Below are 13,271 nucleotides of genomic sequence, written 5' to 3'. Positions count from 1 at the left end.
GAAGCCGGCTGCATCATCAGTTGCTTGTCTACTGCAGTTTTTTTTTTTTTCTTCTTTATCCAGAGGAGCCAAAGGGGATGCTGGGCCTATCAGTTTATTCTGCTGTCACACACTGACTATCCCTTCTCGAAGGACTATGTGCACACATACACACATATATACACACAGACAGCACGAGACAGAGAACCCCCACACCCCTCTATATACTGACACACCGAGCCAACATCACATCAGCACTGAGGTGGTAAATCGCCCTTCAGAAGCCTTCCTCAAGGGAGTCAGCAGTTCAGCGTTTATCGAACCACTATCTGATTACTAAAAGGCTGTCCTCAGTTATAAATGAACCCACAACATGTGTGTGGTATTGGTAACGCAGGGGCCTTGGGAGTAAGAGCCATTATGGGTTGCTGTGAATCAGTTTAGGCCAGAGGAGCGGTCAGAGCGCAGCTGCCACTTACCAGTCAGTTCATTACTGTTGTTATTGTAGTCTGAGGATGTGATACCTTTGTGTGAGAGGAGTGGACCGGAGCTAGAGCAAGCTGAAAGCTGCAGATTGAAGTGGCTCACAAGCACAGGTGAGTGAAAGGCTGCAAAAGAGCCATTGTTTCTAGGTCGAAAGTAAAAATTAAATAATAAAATGTCGAGTTTTAAAAATGAGGACGATTCAATGAACACTTGAAGTTTGAAAATGTAAGCTTTAGGTGGGTGAGACAGCACAGAGAGTATTTCTGGTGTGCACTCAACATCATAACTAGCAGGGATGATTGGAAACAGCGTATTATAAAAAGCTGTGTCTCCCATGGATTGTATAATTCATCAAGATTTTCTTATCCTTACCTAACCTGGACTAATATCCAGTATATAATCTGCACACTAAAAAGCAGTCTTGCCTAGGCCCATTGGTTCAGATTAAGGGAAATCATTTGTTTGTTTTGCCCTTTCCATTTCACCCTAACCCCATCCAACAAGTGGACCTACGTTCCAGAAGTGTGTAGCGTTTACAGTAGCATATTAATACCTATAATTTTAATATGTTTAATAAGCAGGTATAGGTGAAATGTTTGGTCACATAGCCCTACAATGTATATATACACGCGCACACACGCACACACGGGTCAAATTTCAATGTGCTGAATCTTTACTCAAATGAGATCAAGTCAAGTAATCTATTTAGAAAAGGTTATATAGAAAATAATGAAAATGAAATAGGATCTAAAATAGAGCCTTGTGGTACTCCACAGGAGACACAGAAGAAAAATTTGCAATCTTACTGAAACAAAGTGAATTTTTGCCTTGCATTAATTTTGTGAAAAACACTGCAGTGACTTTTGCTGTCAGATTTTATTCACTACAAACATATAGCCAGATCCATAAACAAATGCCTTTCCTGATTGTACTTTCAGTGCAGAATTAAGCTATAGCTAGCTACCAACCTATTCACCAACCATGTGTGTGACAGTGCCTAAAACAGATATTAAGACTTACCACAAACTCCACGTTTCCATTATTTTCTTCATGGCCATCAACATGAATGAAGTGGAATCATAAAGCCATTTATGTCAAATCTTTACTCAGGTTGTAACATTTAACACAATTTGCTCTTCCAAAATTAATTTGTTCCTTGCACTGACTTCACATACAGCTGTGGTGTAAAATTGGTGTTCAGTCAATAAACCATTTGGTAGTTAAAGAGAAGTGACCCATGGTTTGTAATGAACTTGACTTGAATTTGTCAAGAATGTTATATGAAAATTAGTGGAATAGTACCAGGAATGATACTAACACTGGTTTTAGTCTTCTTCCATACCATGTTCCAGTGCACACCAGATAAATAATACTTCCACAGAGACCGTGTGTGGGCTGATAAACTAACTCCACTGCTGTTGGTCAATCGCCGAGATATGCTCTCCCATCAGTGATGGGTCATGCCCCCTCATGACCTCTTTCATTTGCACTGTGCCCACATGCAGCATTATCCAGCTGATTAATTAGAGCCAGCCGCGATTCATCAATGGAACACTGGCCTGTAATTGTTGTTTTGCAGAGAAAGAGAATGACACAAATAAGCGTAGAGCTGGACAGAAGACGTATGTTTGCTTATTACGAGCTGTTGGGAACAGGAGAAATCAATGCTTGAGGACAATATGTGTTTTTTTCATGACAGGGCATGTAAACCCAGCCTACTTTAATACAACACTGTGGAATGAGCCCTGGCTGCCCACAGCTAGGCAGCAATAAAGCAGGGCTGCTGAGCACAATGGTAGCGAAACAAAACTAATTACAGTGACAAGTGAGGCAGGCACCAGGTCTGTCAACAGAAGGGGAGGATGCTACATCTCCCAAAGGCAGGACCCTTAGGTATGGCTGACGGATACTCTAATTTTCTTTTCTGTGAGGAGCTCAGAGGTGGCCAAGGGTCGAGACAAATTGCCTGTGACGTCTTGATTGAACAAATCACGGACGTCGTGCAAGTTGGCAAAATTGGATTCAGTTGACAGATACAGTCACCTGCCCAGGCTGCACCATGATGTGTGGCCATGGACTCACGTGTAATTAATGAACAGTTCTGCTAATTACTCTTCAGCAGACAATGGGATAAAGAAAACAACTGAAGAAGGGTCAGGCGATCTAATAGGAGCCACTGAGCTGTGCCTTGTACATCCTGTCATATCCTGAGTAATCTCTGCAGAGATTTGCTTCATTCACCCCCCTAAATTAAAAAAAAAAAAAAAAAAAAATCAATGATGTGGTTAATTGTTTCTTAGACCAACATTCTTGAATAATGCTGTGTTAAATTTTGAGACATAACAAATATTCACAAACTCTTCTGTATGGACACAAACTATTTGACATTTTAGATATATCTTTTCAAATGTACAACGTGACCTCAGAGAAAGGTTTACCTCCAAAGGTGAACATCTGCCGTTTCTCTCTCCATGACTCAGAGACAATCATTTCTAACTATTAGGCTTGACCTTTAAAGTCACCTGGTTGCAAGGACAAAAACCCTTCCCAAAATAAAGACTGTTCCATAAAATATGTGCACATTTCTAAAGCTATCAATATATAGTCCCTAACAAGAAAAAAAGGACAGCTATCAATATTTTGACTTGTTAAAGTCCTGAAAACCTCATTTCATCTCATGTGAAAAGGTCAATTTAATAGCTGTCCTGCTGTTCTGGAGTTTTTGATCAAATTACATTATTTTTGTTAGCAGATAGAGTTTACCCAGTTATCATGGAATTTTAGATGTTGGTAAAAAATGATCTCACCATCTCTGACAACTCGTAAAGTCCATCTGCTGATGATGATCATGTGATATGAGTGAAAACTCCAGAGCGGCTGCTAAATGAACCTTGCTGAGGTTGCTTTATCACATGTGAAAATGTGGTTAACATCTTATTAATTCACACCTTCTTCGTAATGGTAGGTTTCCTGAAAAATTTTTGAATTGAAAACTTTTTTGGCACATTTCACTATAAATATTGATAACTTTCAGCAAGTCGTTTTTTCAGTCTTTTTCTTTTGTAATTATGTGTTCAAAAATTGTTTGATTTGAATTGAATAATTAAATTACATTCAAGAAAAACGTTTTAAAAAATCAGACAATTTATAATATTAAAATATACGAAATTATAATGATATATAATGAGAAAGTTTTTCATTTAAAAAGCGGAGACATAGTTTTAGAAAATAATTGCTGGTGGAAAAGTGAGTCATTTTACAGCCTCTGCTTACAGAATGGTTATACTGCGGGGGAAAGACTTATCCCCACTTTTGAAATATTGACGGATAAATTTGAGGAAGCAACATTTTTCTCAAGCAGATATATTGCGTTTTTATGGAAGAAGTCTTCAATTATTTAGTCACCCAGTAGCAGAAACTTCAGAGTTTGAAGTGATGGAAATCTAATATCTGTATCACATCCATCAAGCCTTGAGGGAAGTTATTCAAACGGAGGATTTGCTTCCAAGAGATGAGCACACACACTCCTCTCACCATGAACACCAAAATTTAATTTGAAAATGGGCAGCAGGATTATTCCCATTATCCAGCTCCCAGACACTCATTTTTAAATGACAGACCGAAATATGCAAGTGGCTGTAATTATATTGCAAGCAAAGGAAGGTTTTGCTGATGTACTGGTGGTGGGTTTTAGTTGGTGTTACTGGACACTGCATGAGAATTTAATAAACAAGGCATTCATTTTCATATCAACACCTCAGAATAACACAATCAGGATTCTGAATGCAGGTGGATTATTGGTGTGATAATCTCTTTTTATGACAAATCTCGCAGGATCAACAATGTGAATGCATTTATGAGAGTGTGTGCATTTATGGGTGTAGATATAACTCCAAAAAAACAAGTATTTTATTAATTTTTTATATTATAGTTTAATGAATTAACTTTTTTTTGCCTGTCCCCGATTTACAAAAACACACAACAGCAATCCTTCCTTCAGTGCACAGTTTTCTTTAAGTATGGGATTGATACATGAAGGAAGGATCCCAAGCTGTGTTGATAATTCCTGTAAAGAGCACAGAGAGCTGTGCTTTGTTGTTGCCATGCCAACCCCAACTGGGGAGCTATTCAGTAATTGTTCTTGTTCTCACTTGTTTTTTCTCCTTTATTACTTAGAGGAAAAGTTCTCAGTCAGTATTCATGCATTTCAAGGTTTTGTATAAAAGTCATGAAACCCCTCAGGACATTCTTTAAAAGGAACATTTAATTTTTTATAAGCTTTGTGATTTCATATTTTGCCTCTCCTACTGGTTGTGTAATTTACTCAGCCAAAATATCCCATCTCACAATACAATATTCACTTATTTGCATTATTAAACTCTTATGTTATGTTTGGGCACTTGCAGCACTTGGTTAAGGTTAGAGGGGAAACATGTTCTGGTTAAAGGGCCACTACATTAGGAACAGATATTCAAGGTACCCAGAGGATGAATCCTGATGACTGTGGTGATCCCCTAGTGCCACAAGCTGATCAACATCTGCCATTGCATCTGGATTGGCACCACATTTTGTACTTTTTTTCATTCATGGTTTCCAGAGGAAACCTAGTGATCCCCTGACTTTTCTTCAAGTGCCACCAAGAGATGTTTTTTTGTGAGAAATGTCTCAACAACTAATGGATGGATTTCCATTAAATGTGGTGCAGACATTCACACCCCACTCAGGATGAATGGTAATATCTTTTGTGATCGCATAACTTTTCATGTAGCGGTTAAAATTTGAACTTGTCCAATGTGTTGGTTTATGTCTAATTACTTAGAAAACAACATTCCAAAAATTCCTCTCAGCCTCAGCTGTATTTTGTGTTTTGTGCTAATTAGTAAATCTTGCCCTGCTTCTTTTTTCTTCATCATGATTGATGAGTAAAATGTTAACATAACTTTTTGAAATAATTGCTAAACGTAGAGCAAAATTTTTATTTTGCCGATACGCTTACAGCTATAAGTCAAAATATCTTTTCAGCTGCTTCATTGCTTCCTGGCTTTAGTGTATAATATGAATGTGGCGCATCACATTCACAAGGTTATACACCAGAAAAGAAATGGGACACAAACACCCCAGGGATTCAAACACACAGTTTGCAGCAGTTTTGTCACTAAGGACTAACTTGCCACTTGATAACAAAGTTGGTCTGTATCTAAATTTAGACATTTACAAGACTTAATTTGTTACTTCATTAGTTTTTTGTGAAGTGACAGAACCACTGGATAAGGACTCACTATGCACAACTCAGAGACAGTGATCAAAGGCCGGGTCTTTAATTCAGGCAAGGTTGGTACACCGGTGATCAATCAGAACAGGCAGACAAATCCAATGGGCTAAGGCTAAAAACTTGGTCAAAAGCACACTAGCTAGAACACGGAGAGACTGCTGGAACGTTTGATACTAAGAACAAAGACAAACGGGCGCAGGACAAACTAAATACACTAGGAAGGGAAGAAAATGAGACACAGGTACAACACACTAGGGGCGGGGTCAACAATCACAGGAGCGGGTAAACACATGATGGCAGGAAGTGGAAATCTGGAACGTGAGGAGAGGTTAGACACACACCAAAATAAAACAGGAAGTGAAAACCAAAAATGACAAGAAACAGAAAACATAACCAAAATCAGGACGGGACACGACGGTGAAGGAGGGAAATGGGAAAAACCAATAATTGCGAATGTTTTCCGGGAGCTTGTATGAGTCTTCCTATTCCTTCTATTTCTTTTCAAGTTTCAACGCTATTTGAACAGCTTTGCTTTGCGGTGTGCACAGATGACGCACCATCATGTAGCTGAAGCATGCAGAAATCATAACCTGTGATAGCGGGACTTTGGTACTGCTGACAATACCTGGCTGTCCCTCTCACCTCTCAGCATTGCTGTCAAACCCATAATCACAGTAATGAATGCCCTCTCAGGTGCTGTAACACGCCATACCGAAAGCCGCTATCTCTCCATGGTCTTATCATCTCCCAACAGCTCGACCGTGGAATATATGCCTCCGGGGAGATGTGTGTGTGTGTGTATTTGGGGTCGGGGGGGTGGACTCATGCAGTCAGGCGACTTACTATCAAGCAAAATCATTGCCACCCACGAGGTGTCAATATGGAGTCGAGAGGAAACATCCGTCTTGATGGAATGACACTGCATGTGAGCTGCTGGGTTTCTGAGGTTATGTGTGTGTCTAATGTAAGGTAAAGTAATGGGAGTGTGAGTACAATTCCAGGTAATGTTATAATTCATCATTTTATGTAAAGCAGTGATTGAAATAGCTCCAGCACAGAATGAGCTCCTTATAGAAGCCCAAGCGGGGATTCTGTAATCATGGCACGCTTTTTAGGTTAGGCAGTGGTTAGAGTTTACTGAGGGCTGAAGAGAGATGTTACAGCTGGTTAATACAGTGTTGCCTATAGCAATAGTTCCTATCCTTTTTTGTACTTGTGACCCTTGAAAATAAAGCGATGTCTGCTTATGACTACACCCCATTTTAAATCCTTTCAAAAAGGGAGCTGTCACACACCCTTCAGTGTTTGTCCTGCGCAAGACAGATTCAATTGTCTGAAATAGCAACAATTTAATCTGGTTTAGCCATAATTGCGGCTCATTGATTGATAATTGTTTTGACTGACATGCAGTGAGACACTAATTGGGAGCTTCTGGAGTTAGAGAAATTAGCGGTTGTCTTTGTCCCACTGTTCCTTCAGTGATCATGATGATATGCAGCAGGTTGAGTGATCGACAGACGGATGGAGTCTGCCAGTTTGAGTTGAGTGTGTGACAGATATGTGATGTGCGATGTGTCACACATGTGCACACATATCACATCACACATACACACATGCACTGTCTATCAAACATTAGTGGTGAAAAAAAAATCATCCTAAAAATTAATTAATAAGCATTAATAAGTGGCATTATTTTTGTATTTCCCCCAACCCTGATTTTCACAATAAAATTCCTTGTATCAAGTTCTCATACACAAATATAATATATGTACATATGTTGAATTTCCATATATGAAATATATATATAAGAAGACACTTATCACCATAGTTTACAACTTAAAAAGTTGTTTTATGATGAGTGTAGCACACTGAAAACATGCTTCGTTTAACAGATTGACAGAAAAATAGTTACAAAAATTAAATCAGCCATATACTGTATAGTAATTTTTTTTTTTTTTTTAAATGTCAGATTTTCCTCTGGAATTTTGTATCATTGAATTATTTTTTATTTTTAAGTTTTGAATTCGAAAGAAAATTACATTCTTTTGATTTTGCGTACGAAAATAATACCGAAATTATTCAATGATTATACTACGATCACTAACAATAACTCAATACAGTACATGAGTAAATATACTTTACACTCTTCACACATGGACATACAGCCATTCATTGTCTCTGCCTTCAGCTTTGTGCTGAACCCGCAAAAACAGTCACAGACATGCACTAACACACACACACACAAACATGGACACACACATAAATTTATACTCACAGAGCAAAGCTCCAACTACTCAGCCGCCGCCTAGGCCACAACCTTTCCAAAGCCACTGCACAATTCATTTGATCCATGGTTGTGTGAGCCAAAGGCCGAATACTAACCTTTCACAATGACAGCACCATGGCAGGAATCATGACATAGACAGAGGATCATCTCCTGCTATAGCTTCAGGTTAAAGACACAAAACAATAGAAGAGCAATCCTCACTCTGTCTCAGTCTCACCATTGCTGGAGTCTTATTAGTCTCCTGAGAGTAAAAATATCTCTGGATTATAGAGTTAACTGACATGTTTTTTTTGTTTTACCACATTTTAGGAACTCTGTCTCTACAATACTCTGAGTGTTCGACCTCATTCAAAGATGTGCTCATTCAGAAATGTTGAAGCATGGTGGAAAATAATTGAAAGCAAGTAAAACTATCCCGACCCAAGGGCGGTGTTTCCCATTTGAATTAAAATAAGAAAGCATTTTAATCCTCTGGGTACTTAGCCATAATAGTTCCTGTCAAAAGGCGTCAAGTGGAAGATGGAAATGGAAAAGTTTCACGGCTAATCAGAGGCAAATTTACAAACAGTTTTGTTTTCTTACTGTGTAATTTCCTCCCTTAAACAGCTACATCAACTTTATGAAGTTCAGCTTGCACCACAGAAGAACTGATAATGCTATTAGCACACAAATTACCTCAGTGTCCCAGGAACTTTAGCACACAGTAATGTCAGTAATTAGCAGATAAGCATTACTCAAAATAAAATAAAGCTAATTCTCTTTGGTAGGAGGGTTTTCTTTTGCTTTGCCTCGAGCCAATCAAAGACATATTCTCATTCAAGAGCTGTTATTTCTGTAAGTTTACTCCCATCAACTTGTGCACCTGCGCTGATCACATCTGCACTTTCAGAGTCAATTTTTTTCTGTCGCTATCTCTAAATGTAATGCAGGTATTGTTCTGGCACTTGGAAGATTATACCACATTCTTAATCCCTCCTATACAGCTGTGATTGATTGGTTGTTTCTCCGCACTGCTGTTAGTGATCACAGCTCCAGACCTAAATCTGAAGAAAGAAAACGGAGACGCTGCGCAGCTATTCAGAAGGTCAGGAGCCAGGCTGGTTAAAACCCGCTTCACATCAAAACACAGCGATTCAAGTGCAATCGACAGAATGGTTAAGTTAATGTCGAAGTCTAAAAAAACGTAGATTCTAACTCGGCCACTTTTCACCTTTGTGATAAAATTGTATCAATTCACAATATAGGATTCGAGATTAATTTGAGCCTAACCTTATAAGACCCATATTGATCTCTGCTTGAGGTGGAATCAAAGGATTTTTCTGGGACTGACAATGTGCAGTAATAAAACACTGGAAGATGGAGTGCTGAAAATAATTTTGAGATAAATTGATATTCTACACTGTGAAGGTCATAAACCCTTGGGATTAAATGCACACCACAATGTGTGTGTGTGTGTGTTGATTGATTTTTGGTTGTGGCTATATTTCTTTTGTTCTGGCACTGACATACTGTGCATTTACAACACACGCGGAGCTAAAGGAAATGGGAGATTGAACAGTGATGAAGGAAGAAAATCGTTTTCAGATGCACTTGTATTCTGAAGAGTGAGCCTCATGTACCTGAGGGCACTTGTATGCATCACACAGTAAATGCTGAACATGATGAAAGCGGGAATCCGAAAGTTACTTTGCAAATTGTTCTTCATTATATGACACATCTTGCCAATATATGAAGTCTGTAGTAAACTTACTTTTAATTTTATTATCCTTTATCCTGAAGTTTGTAGTTCTTGTATATTGTAATGCTGTTTAGTTTCATTTTAAATCTACTATGTCTACTTCTGCGACAACGGGTCAAATGACTTAAGGAAATTGGTGTGTTATTAATACGCCATTTGTTGAGACCAGGATCTATCTACAGATCTTAAAGCCCTGATGGCTCAAATGTGTAATTTTGATCTTTATACATGAGTATACTTGACTTGATTGACCATTGTACCACACTGCTAGTCTATACTTATATTCCACTATATTATCAATATTTGTGGAATATTGGAATATTTTTATTTATACTTATCTTACATTTATATTCGTTACGATTTTGAAGATAAAGATTCTACACATCAAAACACCAAAACATAGGATAATGAATATCATGCAAGTTAGAGTTCTTATAGTTGTTTGTTGACTATATATTACAGTGGAACAGGTCCTCACCACACAGTGAACTGCGCCAGTGAAATACAATTGAGACGAGATGTTTTCTATAATTATTTGGCTATGACGGTTATCCTTATACCTTCATAACATATTGGTGAAGGCGAGACAAATTTGTGATTCTGGGCTCAATAAACAAAAACCTACTTGACTCTGTGCACTTTTGTCCCCCCCTACTGGCAGTAAGAGTAATTACACAAACACTGTTGATGCATGTCTCTTCTTCAGTGCTCCCCAACGACGAAACGCCACACCAGTGGTAATCCATGTTTGTCCTCGCCGTTAGTCGCTTTCTTTTTCAGACTATAATCCTTCCACAGAATGAGTTTTTCTTTTTTATCTGGAGCATCAGAAACTTTTTCTTGGACGCTTCCAAGGTTTTTCCACCACAGGCTCCACCATACTCCCAGTTGCTGTAGTAAACACCATCTCCGCTGCTACAGTGTCTTCCCTCTTCCGCTCTGCAAAGCAAGTGATTGCTGGTTAACATAAAAAGCATCACTACCGGTGCGCTGAGGAGAGGTGTACTTGGCGCTAATGGGCTTAATCCTTATTGTATGAACTTGTTTGGCAACAGCTTGAATGTCACAGACGTTCATTTATATGTAAAAGTCACACACTCCAACTCAAGGTATTTTTTTTACCTTTAGAGCAGCTCAGAGAATTGATTAACATGATTAATGAAGTTGTGCTCAATAAGCCACAGTGATCATTCCAGTGAAGTGCTTTATTAATTTCTACATGAACTCCGCTAACTGGGATGAAGTTAGTATGTTACTGTTCACTTATCTCCCATGTTGCATTGCAGTGTGGAGCCAGAAAGAACACTGAATGCTGATAAAAAAAAAAAAAAAAGAAGAATGCTATCCTCCACGTTTTCTCCATCTTAGCAAATCAGTCATGCATTTTCCAATTACAACTCTACAGTCACCAGCCGATTCACAATCACCAGAGCAGAGACAAACAAGGAGATTAAGAATAAATGATATGACACACAATCACATCTCTAACCAGACCATGACAGAACTAACCAACACGGCCCGACTCTTCATAAAAAAAGGGGAAATGGAAATCTTTTTAGAAACGGTGAGGGCAAAGGGGGGAGGAAGCAAAAAAAGATTTGCGGTGACGATAGAAGTTGTTGTGATTGATTACATGTGATGTAGAGCAATTAAAAGAAATTAACAATTTGCATTTTAATAACATTATTATCATCAGTTAAATGAATTCATTAGTCTTGATTAGTTTGGTATCAGTATGACAAGTGCAGCTCAATAGAGCGTGATGACACTAATAGAAGGCTGAGGAAAGCAACAGAGCTGAGACAGATAGAAGGAGAGATAGGAAGCTTTTGGTGATGGGATGGTGGAGCGGGGTGGATTTGGGATGGGTGGGGGGTGGGGGGTGGGGGGTTCGGCAGCAGATGGCAAAGCAGTCTGTAAAAAAAACTGAAAATAAAAACAGTGTTTGGTTGAAGCTTGCATCTGTTTGGTCTGGGATGTCAAACTTACAAATTTCACATGGGGAAGTTGGGCCAAAGCTTTTAGCTACATATCGAGTCCTTCATCAGCATAGGGAGCAATCCCAGCTGTCATTCCACACTCAGGCCACGTGATAACAACCAAACCATCTGCATGGCAACCAAGAAACCTCCTCTACTGAGAAAATGCCATGTGATTGTGGCTGACACTAAATAAGTGGACCTACTATTATAGTTTTTGACAAAAACGACTATCTTATTTTTTTAAATTTTGGACATCTTTAATGTGGACTCTAGTGATTCATTGTTTATTCTATTGTACAGTATTCACAGGTGTGTGTTTTGGACTTATGCTCCTTTATACGTCACTTTCATTACACGTTTTTTTTGTCTATTTCTAGGTTGCCTTTTTAACATGTGGCCAGGAAATACACAGAAATGAGGTGGTCATGTTTATTGATAGACAAATATACTAATAACATACTGTATAATCAATCAGTCACTTAAAGCCTCTCAACTTGTTTGTAGAACAGGTTGAACCTGTGAATGAAAGCTAAATTATCAGCTAAAATCATCCTCTTCATGGGAGGAAAGAGCCATTTTCTCTGTAATCTGTAGATCAGCACCAATGTGTCTCATCTGCTTCATAATTACAACAATCACTTACCGCGGCTCTTGTGTGACTTCCGGCTTATATACATGCTCCCTGTATGGCTTTTACATGCATTACAAGAGGTTGTAATGGGAAATGATGGTTACTGGTTCCATCTACCAGCTCATTACTTCTCATCCTCGATCTCTCGACTTCCTCTAACAGAGGTTTTCAACCCTGCCACAGTTTTAATGGTGGCACTCCGGCTGAGTACAAACATTTATTTTTGTAAAGCTCTGAGTGTTTCCTGGGTGTTTCCCCGGTGCCCAGACTTAGGTAATTAATTAAGTCACAAGGAAGGCTACTCTAATTCTCTTTACTGATTATCATCAATTAATTACAAGTTACATGGTGAGATAAGACAACAGTAGCCGTGGTATGGAGTAATAACCCAACGATTATTCAGCCAAGGCCTGCAGCCGAAAACACTGTCTCTGCTCCTGGGAGCTGCATAAACTGTCAAATCTGTCTGGACTGCAGCACGGTGTGTGGCGACTGCATGAGCGATAATGTGTGTGTGTTCTGTGTGTAGCACTGCCTGAGCAAGTTTAGTGTGAACACAACCGCAATTCATCAAGCTCAGCAAAACTTGTTGTCTGTGTTGCTTAAATCATATCTCAAGTAGCTCATGGTTAACAAAGGAAGTTGTGAAAATTTGTAGTAGGTGTGTTGGGAAAAGCTACTGTGTGGAGGAAATATCATTTTCTGGGATAAATGTGGTCGTATTTTAATCATGTTCTGAAATTAATGAAATAAAAACTTTTGCTAGTGTGATAAAAATAAGTTGTGGAAATAGAACAGGGGGTGTTAACAGTGGGTCAGAATTTCAATGGGCCAAGTTATTTGTAAGTTTTGCTATTGCTACATAGCCAATGTTAGCATTAACAGCTGTTTACTTA

This window comes from Seriola aureovittata, chromosome 20, assembly GCF_021018895.1.
Source record: "Seriola aureovittata isolate HTS-2021-v1 ecotype China chromosome 20, ASM2101889v1, whole genome shotgun sequence".
NCBI classification, from domain to species: domain Eukaryota; kingdom Metazoa; phylum Chordata; class Actinopteri; order Carangiformes; family Carangidae; genus Seriola; species Seriola aureovittata.
The sequence above is the reverse complement of the archived record's forward strand: the minus strand, read 5'-3'. Positions refer to the sequence as shown.